At 43.4% G+C, this 13,477-nt stretch overlaps 1 protein-coding gene and 1 non-coding gene across 6 annotated transcripts in view; both read left to right on the top strand.

The window, feature by feature from the left end:
* TJP1 (tight junction protein 1) overlaps positions 1 to 13,477 on the top strand; it is a 142,716-nt gene that overhangs the window by 16,412 nt on the left and 112,827 nt on the right. The gene's annotated exons all lie outside the window — the stretch shown is intronic.
* On the top strand, positions 11,350 to 11,459 carry LOC146336939 (U6 spliceosomal RNA). The gene has a single exon (XR_014785462.1). It is a non-coding gene; the product is annotated as a U6 spliceosomal RNA (small nuclear RNA).

The raw sequence follows: 13,477 nt of genomic DNA, 5'->3' as shown, positions 1-13,477 counted from the left end.
TTCTTTGCTTCACCCTTTCCCTCTAAAAATCACCCTTAGTGGAGTACCGCTTTGAGGCTGAGCATATGTTTTGTCCAGTTTTTTTAAAGTTGATCTTCAAGCTTCTTCCCTTATCTTGACACTTGTGAGTTCAGGTGGCTGTTCTTTAAAATTATGGTTTGTGTGTGAGTTTGTTTTTTGTTTTGTTTTCTCTTCGTATTCCCATCTGGTCAGCTTCACCAGAGTTCATTCTTTGGACTGCTTTACTCTTGCTAGGCTTTTCCCTCTTTCGGAGCCTGCGATGCTGTAATTACAGACCTGGAAGGGATACAGCTTCCAGTTAAGTGGGACTGCAGAAATGCACCTCTCCTTCTCCCTGGCATGTCTAGGAGGAGAAACTGTTCCCAAATTCTTCATCTATCTACCAGGACAGACAAGCCGTTTTAGGCAACTCTTACCACTCTACCTATAGGCGTGATATGTGCTATGAATCCTTTCCCCCTCTCCTCAATCTAGGCTCAATTATCAGGGAGCTGAAACAATGTATGGCTCTGGTGAACAAAACCTTGAACGGAATGTGCTATATTTTCTCAACTGCTTTTTTTTCTGTGGTTAAAAAGGCAATGGAAAAAAAGTTGCAGCAGCTATGGGTGAAGATTATACTCCTTTCTACTGTTTGTGACAGGGATGAATGGGGTGGAGGTGGGGGTAGGGGAGAGATAAGATGCAGGATGTTGTACTTCCTGAGAAAAGCGCAGCTACATTTTGTCCTTAGGCCGGTAAACAATGAGAATTGTTTGGATACAGTACTTGGAGAAATGTACATAGAGCAGGGCAGATGTCATTTTGCTTAGCAAATGACTTGCCGCGTGTCAAGCCATGTGTAGCCATTGGGCTGTTACTAGCCTGGCAAGTCCTCTCGCCTTGGCTCATGTAGTTCTGTGAGTTCTCCTGGTGGTGGTGGGGGAGAGATCTTGGCCAACTGGATATAACCTGTGTCAGCATTTCCCAATGTTTTGCTTTCAAGATGTGCTGGACTGTCATCCCCATCCCCACCCCCACCCCCCACCCCTGCAAGCCACCAGTGAGCATGGCCATTAGCTACTGTACCATGTCCGGCTGCCCATTTTTTGTAAGCAATGCAACAAAATAGTAGGGGCCCTGTGGCATTCTTAATGTTTCTGCTCTGAAATGTTCACCATGGAAGCAAAAATATTAACAATACAGTGCTTTTAAAGCTTTGCTTATCTGCTTGGCATTTAAACCAGCATGTTAATAGCACTCACAAAGACTAGGTCAAGAATGCCTTTTGACTAAATACCTTTTCTAAAGGAGTCTTTGGGAAGAAACCATTGGTAATACAGGCTTTTTTAAAAAAAAAAGGCAACACAAAAGACTCAAAACACCCTGATTTGCAAACTAGTAAGGCAAGGCAAGTAGATCCAAGCTTTGTCAGTACTAAGAAAAGTAAGGAACACTCCTGAGAGAGAACAGTTCATTCACCTTTCTTTTAGAATACTAAAGAAATGCCTAGTTGCTGAACTGATAGCTTACTGATATTTAGCTTGGAGTTGTGTTTCTCAAACTGCTGTGGGGGTGGTGTAGTTACTGAGCTGTGTGTGTGTGTGTTGGGGGAGAATGTTGACCTAGGACATTTAAGAGGAAGCCTTCATTTTTGTATAACAATGACTTATCATAGAATCATAGGATCATAGAATAGTAGGGTTGGAAGGGGCCTTTAAGACCATCGAGTCCAACCCCCTGCTCAGTGCAGGAATCCAAGTCAGCTTTGTTCTTACAAAATGATGTGCCGGAAGGAAGTCAGGGGGCCCTGTTTTCGGTCAGTTTCTTTTGTGCACTCTGTCTAAGCCAGCTTTTCCCAATCTGGTGCCCTCCAGATGCTTTGGAGTTCAACTCCCATCAACTCCAACCAGCATGGCCAGTGGTCAGGAATGCTGGGAGTTGTAGTCCAAAATATCTGGAGGGCACCAAGTTGGCGAAGGCTGACTTCAGAGAGTTAAAAAAAATACTTGAAAGAGAAATGGCCAAAGCCGGTCCTTGAGGAGGCAAACATTTTTGTAAGTCATTGTAGGAAGCAGAACTTTTTATTTGCAGGAATTTGCTATTTATAGTGCTTCTGGTAACCAAGGTACATGTTCTTTAATTGTATGTATAATGTGTGCTGACCTTCCCAGAACTACTGTGTCAGCCTTGAATGCAAAAGTTCAGGGAGTGGTTGTCCACCCCGCTACCTCCTGCACTACCAGGAGACCTTCCAGAAGGCAGAGAGGGGCCGTAGCTTAGTGGTACAGCACAGGCTTTGCATGCAGAAAGTTCCAAGTTCATTCCTTAGCATTGCCAGGTAGGGCTGGAAATCTCCTACCTGGAGAGCTGCCTCTGGTCAGTGTTATCAGGCTAGATGGACCAAGGGTCTGACTCAATATAAGGCAGCTTCCAATGTTTCCAACTAATATGGCTCTTTCCATGAACATATTTCCTGGTTTCGAAGATTGCTATCTCACAAGATGTTTGTTGTGTGTTGTAAGAAATATATGTTTACTGTTAGCTGCTATGAGAGATGGGTTATAAGTCTGTGAAACTGGTAAATCCGGATGGGTAGTGTGCTGGAAAAGAAGAATGCAAGCATCCTGTGGTTTTATAATTACCGTGCTTTTGTTTTTATGCTGGCGTGTGACTTTTTTCCCTTGTCCCTCTTCTGTTTTATAGTTGATTTTTGAGATCTCATCTAGATTGTGACTTTGAATCTTTTCCCTGATTTGAGAATTGATATCATTTGAAAAACAGTTTCAAAAGGCTATAAAGTAATTGTGTGTGGCTTCTGTAATGTAGCCGTCCGTTGTATTATGCATTCTATGTGCAGAGCTGCCTCCCTTCCAGACTTAGAACTACAAGACTGTAGGAGGAAACACTGTTTAAACCTCCACAGTGCAGCTCTCTGTGAATCACAGGCCTATTCAAGCTTTCTCCCATCTGAGGTTAGGATGGGACTTGCCTGGAGGTGAAGGGCTTCATGGAGCTTGGCATGACTAGCCAGAATATTTTTTTCAGGCTCTGAACTGTCAGGTAAGGTTTCTGAGGCTGTGAGCAACTGGTCCCTAGATGCAATAGGATATGGCAGGTATACAGGATGTGAGGACTTGCTAATGGATTTGGGGGTCACTTGTCAAGTGTTAGCTTAATTGGTCTTGAGGGCTCATATACATATACTTGGCCAATATAGCTAGTGGCAAGGGCGTTTTTTGTTGGCCATGTAAATAATCCAGTGGGTAAAATTTAGTATGGAACTTGCTGGGTGGCCTTGGGCAAGTGGCTGTTGGAAACAAGGGCATAATTAACTAAGTGTGGCTTTTGAATTGTTGAGTGAAGTGTAGCTCCCTTTGTTAGAAAGTTCTGGTGTAATTGCAGCAAAAGAGCTCATTGAGGTTGCAGGATTTGAGAGAGTTCAAGCATTAAACAAATTGGTGATTTCATAAAATACTGGATTATGAGGCTACAAGATTAAATGCAGCCACGATACAAGTGTGCAAGAAATTAGAAATAAAGCCTTTATGGTATAGCAAAATACTTAGGCCATCATCACTGTAAAGGAATCCATTTTGACATGCTGGACATAACCCCAGGTGAAAAGGCTTTTAGATTCAGCAACTCTCTATGTTTGAATATATCTATTGAATACATTTAATCCCTTTCCAAATTTTCGTGTCCTGCAGTTTCCAAATGGTCCTGGAAACTGGACTAACTGTGCCAATTTGGATTTCAACTAGCCTCCCTCACCCCTTTCTTCCTTACCCCATGTTTCGTCTGCATATTAACTAGCCCATTTTAACTAGAAAACAATTGCTGCTTGTTTGTTCCCTCTCAAATGAGATTGGATTGCATTAGATCAAAGAGCGGTTTCTCTTAATAAGCAGATGTTTTGGCTGACTCAGGAGTGTTTCAGTTGTGCATTTGTTGAACTATCATTTTCATTTTCTGTTTTGGTGGTGGTGGGACATGACGATGATGGAGAACTCTTCCAGCTGATAAGGAGATGAGAGCTTTACTCTGTAAGCCTGTGGTGGGAAATGTGGGGTCCTCCAGATGCTGTTGGCCTGCAACTCCCATTGAACTCAGCCAGCATAACCAGTGGGGGAGGCGGATGAGAGTTGCAGTCCAGCAACATCTGGAGGGTTATACGTTCCCCACTCCTGCTCTAAACAATGGGCTTCATGTAATGTTCAGCTTTTTAACCCCTGCCCTATAGCATTTAACCTTCAAGGAGGAGTAAGGCAGGGGCTGACAAATTTAGGTTGGCCTTGCTAACCATCCACCAGTTGTTCTCTCCAGGACCACCCCCCCCCAAGGGGAGGGTCTTGTCCCTGATTTCATGCTATGTCACTGAACTGCAGCATGAGATCAGGGGAAAATCTCCCACTTCTTGAAGCTTGGATATGGGTGGCGGGGGCAGAAGGCAAGTGTGTCTCCCCCCCCCCCCAACAGGTTGGTGCTGTAGTGGGAAAGAGGCCTGCTCTGATTCCGCACCCTAGGGGCACTCCAATACCCATTGGGTAAGGATGCAAGCCCCGCACCACCTCTTCCCCCCTGTAGCTGGTAATGAACTGGTAATAAACATTGTTTGTTACTGTGATTCTTTCCTCTGGTGCTAAATAAAAGGCTTTACAGTGAAATATTCTACAAATACATTTAACCGTTTAATTCTTTATATTTCTACTCAGAAGTTGACCCTATTGAGTCCAGTGGGACTTACTCCCAGGTAAGTGCATATAGGATTTCAACCTTAGTAAAATTTCATCTTTTGTAAAGCAACTGATCACAAGATGTGTTTTTGCTTGTCCCTGAAGTGTAAGGGATGTCTAAATAGCAAAAATTGTTTTTCTTTGTAGTAGTCTTAGTAAATGGACTCTGAGACATGGGAAGAGATGAATAAGTGTAAGTGTGTGTGTGTGAGAGAGAGAGAGAAAGAAAGAAAGAAAGAAAGAAAGAAAGGAAGGAAGGAGGGGGGGAGGGAGTCCTCCGTATTTCATGCATATATGCTGGGCTGAAATTGAACACTTCAGCTGTAAATTATAATAATCGTTCCAATTGCATTTTTGAGAGATCCTTTGTTGTATTTGTGGTGTTCTTTTAAAACATAATCCTAACTCCATCCGTTGATGTTTACAGAATACAGGCAGATTTTGTTTTCAGGCAGTAATACATATTTGGGACTGCAGTAATAGACTTTATTTATCTCTAGGACCAACTGACCTTAACAGGATTTGCTGGTGACTGTGGCTTGTAAGTCAGTCCTGATTAAAGCAAGTGCATTTCTATTGCTTAAACCAATAACCAAAATCTTGCAATGCAGCATTAAGTGGAACTGTTAAAGCACTGAAAAGTTTAATATTACATGGGTTATGTTTCTTGATTTAAAACTTCCTGTAAAGGTATTCCCCACACATCATTTTCTAATTATTGCCTCTTTGTTCACTGAATTTCTTAAGGCTATCAGCATGACTCCCTTGCATGATACAGTGCGTATGCCCAGTGGGTCACTCCCTTTTCTGACTGATATGGACCACATCCTGCATTGTTCTTAGAAGTGGCACTGTTCCTGAGAGAATGCTAGCCAGTTTGGCCAGACCTAATCAGCTGAAAACTTCATGCTTTGGAAATTGAAGTATTTTTTTCCAGCACTGGGTTCAGTACACACCCATCTTGTTCAGGTAGTCCCAAGTACAACCTCTTCCTGCATGAGCTGATCGCACATGGGAATAGCATGTGGGAACACTTTCACAGCGTATATACAGGGGAAAGCATCCTTGATCAGTCACAAGATCTGAGCTGAATCCCACACAAGTTGGGCATTCTTACATAGGTCAACCTTCCCAAGTCTGGTGCCCTTCAGATGTTATGGAGTTCAACTTCCATCAGCCCCAGAAAGCATGGGCAATGGTCAGGAATGCTGGGACTTGTAGTCCAAAACATCTGGAGGGTACCAGATTTTGGAAGGCTGCCATAGCCTGTCCAGACTGGGAGTTGGTCCAGATTGAGATGAATGTGTGAATAAACTAGAACGGAGCTGGGGGTTCTCAGAAGGGAAATGGCTCAAATTTTGGAGGGCAGCATAATCCACCCACTCCCTGAAAATTATTTGGATTATTTCTCCAAATAATCACTGGGTTAAAGCTCCTTGTTTATATGATGAATTGTTTTCCCTGCTCTTGGTTTTATTGTATGAAGTTGATTCATACAGTGAGCTGCTTTTATAGTGGTTTCATGCATTTTATGAACTTTTTTGTAAGCTGCTTTGAATTTATTTTATAAAGAAAAGTGGGTTATAATGTTAAAATATCCTCCAACAGTTTCTTGGGGGAGACTCACCAAAAGAAGCTGCAGCTTCTTTTTTTGTGCTACTATTGCAGGTGGTGTCAACAGCAGAGCTTCTGTGTTTGTAGCCTGTCTGCTGTTTTGTACCTCCTCAGTGTCCTTGATGTAATGTTGTTCCAGGGCATTGTGGGAGGAAAAATGGTGGCTGTCATAATTTTTTTTTACCATTTTCTATCAGCTGTGGAATAGATAGTTTTTCTCTAGAAGAAGGTTTGACTGATGCGTAATCGATAGCCAAGCCAATCTTTTCCTGTATTCCCCCTACCCTGGGCTGCCAATAATGGTATCAAGATTTTAGTCATCTGAAATATAAGGAACTCACAGTTGAGTGAGTAATTGATAAATTCGTTAAATCTGCATAAATTTGTGTAAAACAGTAGTTTGGGGGTGAAAAGCATAATTTTAAATAGACATATGCATGTGTTGCAGGTCCTGTCTTAGGAGAGGCATTCCAGCTGTGTGACAGAAGGCGAATGCCTCTTCAAAGTTGGTGCTGTCACCTTACATTTTTGTAACTACCGGTCCAAAAACGGTGGCTTGTAGTTTTAAAACAAAAATCTGCTGCATGACAAATTGGAGTACTTGTAATCTGATTAAATCTTACAGTCATAGATTTCAGCTCTGTCTTTACTTTGCTCATGTGGGACACCAGAAAATATATATTTGGGAGTTCTTTGTAATTAAACTCTCTGGGTATCTTCTGCTATTTAAGAATTGCAGCAATTGCTGAATTTGCATCCCTTGGGCTATAGATGCTGTATACTGTAAAACTAAGAGCAATTACAGCAGATAAATGCACTGTGTAGTACAGTGGCTGCTGTGCCAGCTATAGTCTACGTTGCTTAGGTTGTCACCCAACTGAGGCTGGATAGGCACTCATACACAAGGAGCAAACAACTATTGCGCCGTAGCTTAACACAAAGTGGTTACGTGCAATAGAGAGATGCTTAGAAAAAGAACACCCCATGTCCTCCCATAAAATTCCTTTCAGGTATTTTGATGTATGTCAATTAACTGATTTCAGCTGGCAAAACACAGCAGGATCTTCCCCTTGTAACAGGGGATGTTCCCTTTGTCATGTTGTCATGGGTGTGGACTTAGCTACTTTATTGTTATCAAGCTGTATCGTAAGTTGTGCTTCCCCAGCCGCTGATGGGAACTTCACCGCAGGCACGCATGGTGGCCATGTTGTGAGATCACCCAGGTACAATCTGGATAGCACTAGAGCACTTGAAAAGACTTGGTCAAAACACGCCATTTATATTGGGGCCAGTGACATGTGAAGAGTACAGATGGCGTGTGGGAAGAGCGAGCCTTTTCATGAGCAGTGCTTACGGTGCAGCTTTCACTGCTCACATAGACCCGGCTAATCACTTCTTTGAGTTCACTCAGATGATGGGCGAGGGAGCTGTGCTGTTTGCACATGTTGTGGTATAACTTACTGACTTGCTTTTTTGGCAGCTGTGTTGGTGTTTGCTTTTGTGTTACGATCATACGAAGCTGCCTTATATTGAGTCACGCTGTTGGTCCATCTGCTTCAGTATTGTCTGTGCTGACTGGCTTTCCATGGTTTCAGACAGGAACTTTTCCCAGCCCTACCTGCAGATGCAGGGGACTGAAACCGGGACCCTTTGTATGCAAAACATGTGCTGTACCACTGAGCTACAGCCCTTTCCCTGATCTAGTTTTATCTCTTGTAAGTTGATCTGGGTGACCTATTTGGCTGGAAGTTGCAAGAACATAAGAACAGCCATCCTGGATCAGACCAAGGGTCCATCTAGTCCAACAGTGGCCGGCCAGCTGTCGACCGGGAACCCACAAGCAGGGCATGAGCACAGCAGCACCCTCCCACCCATGTTCCCCAGCAACTGGTGTACATAGGCTCACCGCCTCTGGTACTGGAGGTAGCACATAGCCATCAAGACTAGTAGCCATTGATAGCCTTTTCGTCCAGGAATTTGTCTAACCCCCTTTTGAAGACATCTACACTGGTGGCCATCACAAGGTATAAGTATTTTTATATAAAAAAATTAAAACTGAGGCATAATGACAAAACCATAATTGTTGAAATGCTAGGGGTGTGTGTGTGTTACGGTTAAGCACAATATGTCTCATCTGGGAGAATTTAGTTGTTGATTAGGGCCCTGTTGTATTTGGCTTCAATTTATTTTTCATATAAAATCTGATTCTTTTAAAGCAAATTTAATTATACTGTGCAGACGTTATAAACCAAGGTAAATTCCGCTATTATTGAAATGCTAGAATCACCCAACCCTTGAGATCCGTGCAAGTGCTCCCATAAGGCAGAGAGAGCTATTACTTTATTGCAAAGTGCTGGGCCATCACAGACTGATTAACTTGCTGAAAGCTTTTATGCAGCTGTCTTTAAAAATGCCAGTGCTGGTAGATGTGTACTTTAAGCAACAGACTGTAAACACAACTTGGCTGGGATTTTAAAATTCCACCCACTGCTTCATTTTCCACCACCACCACACCCCATTGTTTACAACTATTGATGCTCTTTTGCAGGCCTATTTTTGTATCGAGGTAGCTTTCAAAACATGTTTCTGTCTTTTTAAAAGTCCATTTGTGTCTTTTTAAAAGTCTGTTTGTCTTTTTCCCTGCCTGTTTGCAAGATTCTTTCTGTATTCATAGGATTACTACAACCTCAATCAGTGTGTAGAGTAGTTGAAGGAGGAGAACAAACGGAGAATCCCATGGATACCAAAATGTGATATATGCCCAAGGATGCATAAATGGATGTGTGGATGGGAAGTACATTGTTGGCTGGAACGGCAAGTCCCCACACTACAAAATTCGTCTGCTCCCTTTTTGTCTGCCTTCCCCTCCCACTATTGCAGTTTCTCTAACAGCTTGTATACCCATGACAGAACTTGTCCCTACCCCTGAATTAGGGATGTCAGAGAATTCCGCCACGGATCTCGGTGAGGCAGAATGCCAGTGCATTTGGCCCCCCGAAATCCATGGCGGAACGAAGCTCCCCCACCCTGCGAAAGGAATGTGAAACGGGACACTTACCTGGTGCCGTTTGCACTGCTCGGTGAACGGCAGCCGCGTATGCGGCCGCCACTCACTTCATCACTATAGCCGTGATAGGCTACATAAATACTTACGTAGCCTATCACAGCTAACGCAGGGACGCCATTTGTGTTCCCTTTTTTTGGCTGTGATAGGCTACGTAATATTTACGTAGGCTATTACGGCAAAATACAGGGATGCAAATGGCGGCAGCTACGGCAGCCGCCATTTGCGTCCCTGTAGGCTGCCCAGCGGCTGGATGTCTGGCTGCGGGCGGCCCCGGCCGGCGGCTTTGCGGAATCTCTGCGGAGCCGGCCGGAGAGAATTTCAGGGGGAGGGACGGAGCGCCTCCCCCCACCGCAAATGTCACCCTTCGAAAAGGTAAGTGACTTTCGTACATCCCTACCCTGAATCAACATTCACACTTTTGGTGCTACTACCAGATTGGGGGTGTTGAACCTCAGCACTGCTGGCCAAATCTGGCCTGCCTGGGGCGCCAGTCGAGCCCTCTGGGTTCCCCAGATGGCCACACTCCTTTCTCTTGGCCCCATGCCCTTTTCCCCTCCTACTGATTGTTTGGTGGTTTTCTGGCTTTTGCATGGTTCCCCCCCTGCCCCCGTTCTAAAAGGTTGAAATGCCTCTCCAAGGACTTAGTTACTGGCAGGAAGAGCTTTAAGCTAAAATAGTCGGGTATTTTTGGTGTTTTGGATCTGCCCCTTTTGTCTTTGGCCACACCCCTTAGCCTTTGGCCCCACCCACTGCAGGAATACAGCCCCCAACAACTTCTCCAAAATGAAATTTAGCCCTCTGCCTGAAAGAGGCTTGTCGCTCCTCCACTAGATCATAAGAGCCGTGCTGGATCAGACCAGAGTCCCTTCAAGTCAAGCATCTAGCTTCCCACTGTAACTAACCAGATGCATTTGAGAACACAGAGCAGAAAAGCAATAGTCCTCACTTCCCATTGCTCTGTGGCATGCTGTCTCTGAGCCTGAAGGTTCCATATAGCCCACCATGACTAGTAGCTATTGATAGATCTTTTCTCCATAAATCTTCCTAATCCCCTTCTAAAACCATCTGAGCTAGTGGCTGTTGCCACATTTTTGTGGCAGCAAATTCTGGAAATTATGAGCTGTGTTCAGGACTTCCTCTTTGTCCTAATGACCACTAACGTGGTATAGAGGAGGGGCTCAGTGGTAGAGTACATGCTTTAAAAGCAGAAGATTCCAGGTTTAGCTTAAATGGAACTCTGGTTGCAAGACTGGAGAATTACCTTTCTTGGGACACTGGTGAATCACTTTCAGCCATAACTGATATTACTGCCCTGGAGTATTAAAACATATGGAACTACATCACAATTCCATATGTTCATAGAGGGTTCCTCCCAAGCACCCCTCTTGTAATTAAAACCATGATTTGCCCTTGACTACCAGGTAGGCGGAAGTCCACAGCTCTTTTCCTAAGACTGATGGCTGTGATTTTTCACTGGAGGTAGGCTGGGATGGGAGTGGCAGGTCCCCTCTCAGTCAAGAGTGGTTAGTTGTTTTTAAATGCTTGCTGGGATTGGTGTGCCTGCCTCACTTTAAGGGAGATTCACTATCTCACTCTGGGAATTCTAAAGCCAATTTCTTCAAAAAGATGTGCTTGTGTGTTCCTTGAAGAAAAATGCATAGTTGAAGGTAGTGAGGCCACTGAGTGTATAGATACTACAAACTGTTAGAAAATATTGTTGAAATTCTGAACAAATGAAAGAGCTGAGAAGTGACAATCAAATGGGCATTAGATCTTTTAGCTGAAGAGAGATGTTAAAATAAAGCTCCATCTATTTAATGTTGATAAAATATTTCATCTCCCATGTGTCTGTCCTCATAAAGCAGCGCTCACTTTGACAGCACATATACTAAATGATAGTATGAAACAAAATGAAACAAAAAAGAGGTTCGGCTATTGGGTAGTATAGAAATGAAATAAATAAAAATTAAATGATACATAGAAGATTAGCGTCGCCCCTATACAAGGATGACACACACATTCAGGAAGCATTCCCTAAAACAGGGTTTGAAGCAGTAAGAATGTTTCCCCTTTCTGATGTGCAAGACTCATGGTACAGGAGAAAATATTCCGGTTGGTTTTAATAGGTATCAACTACTTCTATCAGATGCCTATAAAGATAATGTAAAGGAGAATGAATTCCCAAGAAAAACCAGGTAACATTCCCTGTTTTTCTTAAGAATTCCGTGTGATCGAAATCATGAGAAATGAATTACTTAAAAACTTAGTTTTTCATGGGGTATTAAACTGACTTACTTGTGTTGGAATAACAAATTGACTTTGATTAAAACCTGCAGTTCTTATTCATAGGTATTTCTATTTATTTATTTTATTTATTAGCTGCCCATCTGGCCAGCTACCTGGCCACTCTAGGCGATGTACAATACTAATAGCAAATTTACATAATCAACTGAACAAAAAAAACAAAATTGCCTTCACTGGCAAGATCTCAACACTTGCCCGAGTGAACCTTCCTAAGAAGCAGAACTGAGCACCCCAGTGAGAGACACACACACACACACACACACACACCCCGGACAGATGTATCTGCTAGAAGGGTTTTGTGCATGCACCCCAGTGGCAGGCAAGGAGACCATGTAGGTTCATGATCTGCTTCAGAATCAAGGCCCATGACAAAGGGATCACCAAGTAAGCAAAAATCTGAAGACTAGAAGGTGCTTATCCTGGCTTGCTGTACTATTCATTGGGATTGGTGACTAATGGGTGTGGTTGTATAGCCCTCCCCTCTTCTGCTATGGTGTAGCAGTGGCAAGTAGAATTGCTGCATAAATTGTAAGGTGGGGCTTAAGGGCTTCTAAGAAAAGCCAGTGCGTCACTCTAGGAATAACAACCACAACAGGAAACCACCGTTTCAAGGCAGTCGAAGGTGCTATAGTACATGTCACTGCACACCAGTGGTGTAGTGGAGCTCACAGGACTTCCTGATCAGCAGAAACGATGATGTCATCTTCTACCCACCTCAGGCTTCCCTGTTTCTGCTGAGCTTAGCTGTAATTCTCACAATAGCTGGGGATGAAAGTGGATTTTCCAGCAACAATATATTGTTGCGGTGCAACAATCCCTGTTGGAATACAAAGTATTTTGGATACTTTGCATTGACAACCAAGGCCTATTAGCTTTACAAAAGACCTGCAAAAGACATATATAATACACACAGAGACACGCGCGCGCGCGCACACACACAGCTGCCTGCATTTTTGGATTCTCCTTGTGGGTGTGGCTTTGGGGACAGTCATGATGTGTGCCTGCACTTTACCACTACACCACTGGTATACACTTAACATATAGCACCAAGGATGCAACCCTGTACCACTTAATTAGCAGTAAGCTCCACTTCATGGGATCTACTTCTGGGTAGGCACATAAGGATTGTATCGTGAGCCATGTTTAAGGCATGCAAGTGAAAGGAGGGGGAATCTATTCTGTTGATGTGGGGGAAAGAAAAGGAGAGTGTGTTTGCGGCGCTGGCTCCAGATTTATAAACAGTGCTTCGTATGGAGCCAGAGTTATGTCTGCTTTGGTCTGCTCTTCATGCTTGTATTGCTTGCAACCTAGGAATAAGTCTGGTGAAACATGTGGTTAACAAAAGCTTTGTTTTTTTTAGTAGTAGGTCTTTCTATTCATTTTAAATTATTTTACGTGATGTGCTTGGTTTTATTTAAAATCTTCATTGGAACTAGCCGAGCCAGCACCAGAGGAAATACGGGAAACTCTTTTTCCCCCACCCCCAACAATGTGGTGCTGTTTTTATGTCTGAACCTAGTAATGAGCTTCCTGGAGTAAGAGGCTGATGTATTTAAAATGACTTGGCCCAGCCCCATGGAGTGACAGTGTGCTGGCATACAGATTTAATCTTGTGAAGGAAGGAATGTGGGGCCAAGTGTTACTTGCTGCAGCAGGTGCAATAAAAGGCCAGAGAATGCAGTCAAAACACGCATCCAGATTCTCCACTGTGGAATTTGCTTCTCAAATTAGAAAAAAAAATATCTTGAGTTAATTT

This window comes from Heloderma suspectum, chromosome 11, assembly GCF_057233095.1.
Source record: "Heloderma suspectum isolate Gila_16-S chromosome 11, 16-S_ref, whole genome shotgun sequence".
In the NCBI taxonomy this organism is placed as follows: domain Eukaryota; kingdom Metazoa; phylum Chordata; class Lepidosauria; order Squamata; family Helodermatidae; genus Heloderma; species Heloderma suspectum.
This window is presented reverse-complemented; position numbering and strand designations above follow the sequence as displayed.